Raw genomic sequence first — 8,208 nt, 5'->3', positions numbered from 1 at the left:
ATGTCAAATGTGCATTGATGAGTCCGATTAAAAGCTCTGTTGTGAGGGCTGGGGTGTGGCTCAGTGGTAGAGCACTTTCCAATCACGCCTGAAGCCCGAGTCTGATGCTCAGCACAGCAGAAAAAAATAAAATCATATTGTGAGCGGGTAAAGGCAATATTTCTGCTTTAGAAACATGATGTAATTTTTAAACATATAATTGAAACTATTAAGATATTAATAATATTTGTATTTAATATCATATGTGATTTTAAGTATAAGCAATTAAAATACATTAAGTATTATGTAGAGATGTCTTTCTATATCATCTAAGCTTGACACATTTCTATATTCAAGTCATCAGTCTTAGGAGCTCATTAGGTGAATGGGCGCTTACTCAAATGTCATGCACCCTCTGCTCCCCTCTCATGGAGGTGATGGCTGTATCTTAACTTACATGTGATCCAGCATACAATCTGTCCCCAGTCACAGGGTGTTGAATTGTTGCTGCCATTTATAGAGATAAAGAAATAGGGATTCCAACAGGCTAGGAGACTTTGCCAAAGCACACAGCTAATAATGAGCAGGGCTGGTTCTGGACACTTTCCTGGCTTCCCAGCCAGGGTACAAGCTGCTACACCAAGTGGGAGCCCAAGGAAACATTTCCTCCCACCCCACTGGGAAAAGAGCTCCATCAGGCACTTCACAAAGCCATGGCTTGTGGGCCACAGGGTCAGAGGATCTCTGGAGGCGTTTGTTATTCCCAGGTTTGGCCACAGCCCAGGGCAATGCCTTGCACAGGAGTTTAGCCTTTTGCTAATTCGTTCTTAATTCATGACAGCTGAGAAACAGAACTGGCCACATTGGATCATGTGGTTTAGAAATTCCACTTTTTTTTAACTAACAGTATCTCTTTATTTTCTCCTTTTCTTTCAACACATGGTAGCAGCATTACGCACTGCTGATAAACTACGTGGAAGGGGCCATTCCCTGGAACACTCTCAGTGGGAACAGACTCAGTGGAAAATTCTGCAGATGTGTGGTAACGTATGAAATACTAGGAAAAGGGATTTGACAGAACAGGACTGACAGCAAGGTTGCTAATGATGCCAGTTGACATATATTTTTACATGGAATTGAATCACAGAAATTTAATCACAGTTTATGGAGATTCTGGAGGTACATTCCCACAAGTTAAAAAAAAATGTGGTCTCCAGATATAAGAATTATACTTTTTTAAAAAAAATGTTAGAATCCCCTTCTATGGGGCTAGGGGTGTAGCTCAGTGGTAGAGTGCTTGCCTAGGGTGCACAAGGCTCTGGGTTCCACACCCAGACTGGGTGGGAGTGAGGGGCGGGGGGAGAATATGCAGTGTGTGTGTGTGTGTGTGTGTGTGTGTGTGTGTGTGTGTTGGATCTTTCTCTCCTTGGGACAGGAAATGCTCTCCATAGCATGACCATCTCTGGTGGAATCATACTGCAGTCACAAGTGTTTTTCTGCCTTGCTGTCTTCCCACCATTCAACCAATCAAAATGCCCTGTGGATCTCCCCCACTCTGTCTTCTTTCTTTCCAGCCCCTCTACAGACCCACTTCTTTCTCTCAAAGTTGCCCACCATAAAACATTCCTCCTGGGCCCTCACTTTGAAGTGATGAGGTCCCACAGTGGTAGGGTCAGAAGACAGTTTGTTAGCTCCCTCCATGCAAGCCCTTTTGGACACAAAGAAAAGGACTAAAGGACCAAAGAATTCCATCTTTAGTGGTGACCTGTCAGGACAAACTCTGAGATTGACATCTGTAGTCTCTTAGTGCTTTTCCAGGGCCCACAAGAGCAACCAATGGGACAACCTGACCAAAGGGATCGTTCCTTGGAATCTTGGCACTATTCTTGGCCTTGCATCTCTCCCCCATTTGACCTTAACAGCCCCCCAAATCCACCTCTCTGGGTCTGGAGGGCCTACTCACTGTAGGGTTGCTACCCAGAAGAAATTCCAGATTCAGACTGCTGGCAAGAGTGACTCGGAGAGGACGGCCTGGGCTTAAATCCTCATAGTCAAAAGCAAACATTTACTACAGCCCCTTGAAGAGTCAACTTTCATGTTACTGCAAACTTGGCTATTTCAGAGAGACCAAAGGCCAAAAAGGCAGTTGATAGTTCACATTTATCAGCCACCACCTAAACCCTTCAATGTAGTCTCTTCCTTCCCAAGATAAAGCCAAGAACTACAGCAGGGCCTCAAGATGGGGCCTTGCTGAGCTCTCTGGCTTCACTCTGCTCCACCGACCTCTCTTCTGGGGCACTTCAGCCATCCTGTCTCCTTTCTGGGGGAGGTGTTGCCTCATTCCTTAATCCTGGTCAGGCCCCTCATCCCTGCCCCAGTACACCCGCTCAGCAACTTAACAGTTTCTGAAGGGCTTATGCAATTGTAATGAAGTGATGATTGAGAAACCAGTGAGTGTCTACTTCACCTTCCTGAATGTCATCTCTGAGAAGACAGGGCACATCTCTCTCTTGGCCCCCACAATATTAGGACCTTATGTTACATATATAAGGAGTACACAAGAAATAAAAAGATTGGTCAAGGTGGGCAGAATTCTGGGCAACCACACACTGAATATGGGGGTTGGCCCAGCTGACTAGCTGTGGGAGCCCAGAGGGGTGCAGCCTGGGTGGCTTGTGAGGGCAGCCAAAGGACAAGCTGGCAGGCCAACTTGGGAGGGAAGCTCAGGCATGGCGCATTTCACAAAAGGACCATGCACCGTCTTATTGGCTGTGTTTCTCCAGTGTTGAGTAAAGACAGGACTCTGGAGTTTGGCTTTCTGGTTTTATTTATTTATTTATTTATTTATTTATGAGCAATACAAGATTAGAAGAAGAAGAAGAAAAACAAAACTGTTTAGAAGGGAATATGACATTTATTTAATTCTTGAAGGTCTGGGAAATCTCATGAAGAATTACACAAGTTCCGGCGGCCAAACTCCCTCTCTACACTGCACCGCCCAGGAAGGACCCTGGTCATCCGTGAACCTTAGGGTGTTTGTGGCTCCAACTCAAAGAACTCTGCTGGCTTTGGAGTCTGAAAGATTTGGGTTCAAATCTCTGTGTTTCACTTACCAGCTGAATGAACTCGAACCAACAACATAAGCTTTCTTTGAGCTTCAACATTCTGTCCTGTAAAATGGTCATAATTACTGGGTTAACATAGGAATTAACAGACCATAAGTGAATGTTTGACCTAGAGTAAACAATAGCTGAAATGACTGACGGATGGTTTTATTACCTGCCAGCTTCTATTTTACTATTCTGTAAATTTGGACTCTTCTCTTACTGTGAGTTAAATAACCCCCTTGAGAAACAGGCATCACCATTGATAAGGAATTTTTTTCTTAAATAATGGGGGGGGTGGAGAACTTTCTTTAAGCTGTTCTTTAATCCCATTCAATCCAATAGCAGTTCTGATTTAGAAACTGCAGGACGGTAATCACCTTTGGCAATGGATACTTTCCCCTGGCTCAGTGGGAGGGACTCACCCCCATCCTGCTGTCCCGGAGACCACAAGAAACACTGCGCTCAGGTGTAGAGCCCAATTAGCAGGTAAGTTTGGAAGAACACACACAGCGCACACATTCCTGAGCCATGAGCGTGGGGCTCTTTGTTTGCCCACTCCTTATAAGGAGCGAGTTATCATCAGTTCTGCAGAAAGGTCACTGCTATTTCTCTCTCCACAAGTGGCTGAAATCAGCTTTTTTCCTCAGAGGGGTGGGGCAGTGATTAAAAGACTAACTATGCCAGCACTTCACATGTCCGGCTATGAGGATGTTTACAGACCTTGCAACAGAGCTGGGGTTTCTGTCTGATCCTAGGGACTCTCAGAAGACGCATTTGGGGAGTCTCCCCTGTGCCCCAGAGGAAGGTCAGCCAAAAGTGTCATGTCCGCAGCCTGTCGTCAGTCACAAAAGTTGGCCTGGTAGGAGGGGCTGGAGCTGTGTTTTAACCCTCACCGTGTGTCTCTGTGCCTTTCTTCACTGTTGCCTTCACTGATAACTAGCTCGTGTGCGGTAGTTGTGAGAGTTGCCAGAATCAAGATGGAGTCACTTGTGTCATTCCTAATAAATAAGGCCAGGAAGTCCTGAAGGAATGGTTCTCATGTACAGTTGCCTGCCATCACAAAAGATTCTACGGAACTATAAACTTGCACAAAAGGCCACCATACCCTTACACACACACACACAAAAATACTTATTTAAGACATCTGCTCATAACTGCCCACCCAAACTTGGACTGGTGTCACCCTTGCTATTAATCCCTTGTGGTCCAAGATTATTGTTTCAAAATATCATATAGTTCTCATCATTTTGCCTTTTAATTTTTCCCCTTGTCTCCACCTCCTTGGATACACTCATTATGGGCTATGACACATGTATTCCCATTATCCTTGCTCTGCTGTTCCCAAATAAGTATATTAGCCTTTTGAGAATCTCTCTCTGATTGTTATTTAGATTGACATGAGGTTGAGCAGGTGGTTGCTGCAAGAAGCAGGAGACACGGAAAGTGAGGTCTGATGCTTTCCCTCCTCTCAGAAGGATCAGCTCTTTAGCAAGGACTAGATTCAAAGGCCACCCCTGGAATCACCAAAGCTCAAGCCTCACCTCATTGCAGCCCTTATCCTGCTCATCTCCTCTCCTCAAGACTCTCATCCCACCATCTTGCACCCAATGCACGACCAGATGCTCAGCTTTCTGCGGTCTCATGTGGTTTGTGGTGCTTTCATGGGTGCTGCCCCCCCCCCCCACACACACACACACTGGCCTCTGCCAAAGCCACAGTCCTCATAAGCAGGTGCTCTAGCTTTCACCTCATTTGCAACCCTGCAGGGCTCTCTGTGAAAGCTGGTTGATGGACTGATGGAAAGTGGATTTGGCTATGGAGTCCACAAAGCCTCTCTGAACACACCATTTTCTATAGGGTGTTAAGAATGAGCCTGAGGTTGTTGAGAGCTGGTTATCTGGAGGCTTCTTGGTCTCCTCCACTCAACATTTGCTCCTAATTGTCCCTGGAGATGATGAGGCCCAGGAATTCCACTCTCTGTTCCTTTTGCAGGTGGCCACTTTAAAAAGTCACTTTCCAGATTCCTCTCCAGGGTCACACCGACACGACTGCCTGCTGAACTCTACTGTCTGCCCAGCACTGTGCTCAGACATGTCCTCAGAAACATTCTGTGTTAATTCGGGAGTGAAAGTACACACCAAAGTTATCTCCCCATCTCGTCCCTCTTTCTTCTATTTCTTGGGCATTTTATAAGTTCTTATCACATGTCCAACTTCCTGATCTTACTTTCCACAGCCTGAGAACTAAGATCAACTTCCCAATGTTCCCTTTCTGGTCCTCTGACATCTTTCATAGACTCTCCCAGTTGTCTTTTTATGAGTTTGATTGTTAACTGCTATAGAAACAAATTAAGAATAGCAACCACGTGGAAGTTGCAAAAGTTCCTGCTGTGGTTTGAATATGGTCTGTCTTCCAAAGGTTCATAGGCTAGTCTCCAATATAATGGCACTGAAAGATGGTATGGCCTCTAAGAAGTAAGGCCTAGTGTGTCAGGAAGAGAGGATTCGCTTCCACCAGAGTGGGTTGTTATAAAAAAGCAAGCCTGGTCCTTCACTGATCTGTTGCTGCTTCTCTCACCATGTAACCTCTTCCACAGGCACCACTCCCTGCTCTTGCACAGTCTGCCACCATGTGATACCTTCTACCATGCTGTGATTTAGCCATAAAACCCTCACCAGCAGCCAAACAAATGGGTTCTGCTTGATCCTGGACTTTCAGTCTCCAAAACTGTGAGCTAAATGAAACTTTTTTCTTTATAAAATGTACCCAGTGTCAGGGATTTTGTTACAGTAACACAAAATGGGCCAAGATATTCCCAAATCTTTATATGGATGGGAGCTAAATTGGTGCAACTTTTCTGAACATCAGATTGACAATATTGCTTTTAATAGTTCGTGTACTTTAGTTTTTCCTCTTCTCCCTGGTCCTTTGAGACCTGAAAGGGCTAGGTCCACCAGTGGGCAGATCCCTCAGGCGGCCTACCCATAGGAAGTTCTCCCAGTGGGATTCTGGTTCCTGAGAAGACACCCCTGGGAGCTGAGGGACACTCAAGGCTGCAGCCAGAGCTAAGCGGATGTGCTTTGAAGTATGAGGCACTGGTATTTAAAAGATTATGGTATCTGAAAACATGGTGTTACAAAAGGGAACTTTTGCAATGACATTGAAGATCATTCCATTGATGTTCCTAGAAAAAAAGATCTCTAATTTGACTAATAAGAACATGAAAGAGCTTAAGAATTCTACAAAACAGTTGAACATTTACATAAATAGAACAGTTGGACGAGCTATGAAATACCCAGATAAACTATGTAGGAAAATCTTTAGCAGAAAGAAAGCTCATCTTTATCCAGATCTTCCTGATAGGGAAAAAGAAGAAGGAGGAGGAGGAGAAGGAGGAGGAGGAGGAGGCCGAGGAGGAGGAGGAGGAGGAGGAGGAGGAGGAGGAGGAGGAGGAGGAGGAGGAGGAAATGTCCCCTGCTGAGACCAGGCAAATAAAGAAAATGAACTGGCCTATGCAGGCCACCTGCCTGAGAGATTCTGACATGATAGTTGAATAGAGCTGGTTAACTCCAGTGATTCGGATTACTCACAGACAGAAAGCCCATCATTAAAATAGATTGTTCTTTTCCCCTGAGGTTTCTCAGGCTCATGAAATGATGACAAAAACATTGTTCAGCAGGAATTTAGGATTGAATGTATGTTTACCTTTGCAGAGAAAAAGAAGTGTCTGTGAACTTGCAGCTCACTTGGTGAGGATAGCAGATCTTGGATTTTGATGGATTGACTGCTTGCACTCACCAATAGTTTACAGGAAGAAAAGTAATATATCTCACTTGGCTGCTGAATAAACTTATTATCTCATGTAAAATCCTTCAAAGCAAACTTGAGGAACATGCAGTAGTTTAAACTGGCTTCAAGCCATGATAAAAAAAAAAAAGTTGGTGGTCAGACTATCATCAAAACAAATGATAAATTATGGACATATTTCAGATTTTAAAATAACAAGTGGACCCTGGAGATAGAAAAACCATTTTACTTTGGTTTCAGGATATACTTACAGTATAGCTAAAGATGTAAATGTTTATTTATTTCAGTCGAATTGAGCGATTTCATCTTTGAAAGAGTTATTTGTTTACTCAAGACAAGCCAGAACTATATGATTTCCAGGAAAATGTCATCCAAGAATTGTGAACTTTGGAAGAAACTGAAACCACATCTGTCTTTTAAAAGGCACTTAATAAACTTACAAATGAAATGCTAAACATTCTATTTCACATTAAAATGAAAAAATATCCAAAAGAAGTAGCATCCAATTCAATGAGGTGAACATATATGATGAAGATCATTTGATTCTGCTGCACTCAGGATTTATATGGTTATTTGATAACATTGTTTAAGAACTACTCGGTCTTAGTGCAATCCTGTATGTTGCTTAAAAATATAACTTGTATTATGTGAGAAAATAATTCATAGCATTACTAGGAACCAAAAAGATCAATCATTATTAATTTTTTGAAGATCATATTTTATTAGAAAATAGTAAAGCATGTACAGCTATTTTTGTTGTAGAAAAGATTCTGAAAGTTTAGAATTTCTTAAGAAATAATCAATATTAAAACATTTTTGTCCACACTGATACTGCGTATGAAAAGTGCCTTAATTATTAGTAAGTCAATTTATTAAGACACCTGTATCTATTTTAAAAATTATAAAACAAACCATGTATCCATCATGAAAAATAATAGCAGTAAGTCAGAGATTTACAATCATGTAGAATGTTGTTGAAACTTATTCCATACCAGTTTTAGAACTGCAGAATATTCTTATTATCTCTTTTTTTGCCAGAATCGTCATGTCATGTATGTATATTATCCCTCTATAAAAGAAAAAGATGAATGAATATTTGTATGAATGCTTAATAAAAAATAAATGTGGAATTGGCTAGTTTGTGTTTACTTTTTATTATATATACATTTGTAATATTTTCATTTCTGCATATCTTTCCTCATTTGAGAAAATTCACTATGCTAAAAGAAGTTCACATATTTTGATCAGTCAATCCAACTGCAAAACTGGAAATAAGCAGAAAATATGAAATTAAAATTAGAAAGATTTATGTCCA

At 42.3% G+C, this 8,208-nt stretch overlaps 1 long non-coding RNA gene across 1 annotated transcript; it reads left to right on the top strand.

Moving 5' to 3' along the window:
* Positions 1 to 806: 806 nt before the first annotated feature.
* LOC139707264 (uncharacterized) lies at positions 807 to 8,023 on the top strand. Its single transcript, XR_011708883.1, has 3 exons — positions 807 to 1,021; positions 5,683 to 5,815; positions 7,181 to 8,023. It is a non-coding gene; the product is annotated as an uncharacterized lncRNA (long non-coding RNA).
* Positions 8,024 to 8,208: the final 185 nt, after the last annotated feature.

Source organism: Marmota flaviventris, chromosome 10, assembly GCF_047511675.1.
Source record: "Marmota flaviventris isolate mMarFla1 chromosome 10, mMarFla1.hap1, whole genome shotgun sequence".
Taxonomy (NCBI): Eukaryota; Metazoa; Chordata; class Mammalia; order Rodentia; family Sciuridae; genus Marmota; species Marmota flaviventris.
This window is presented reverse-complemented; position numbering and strand designations above follow the sequence as displayed.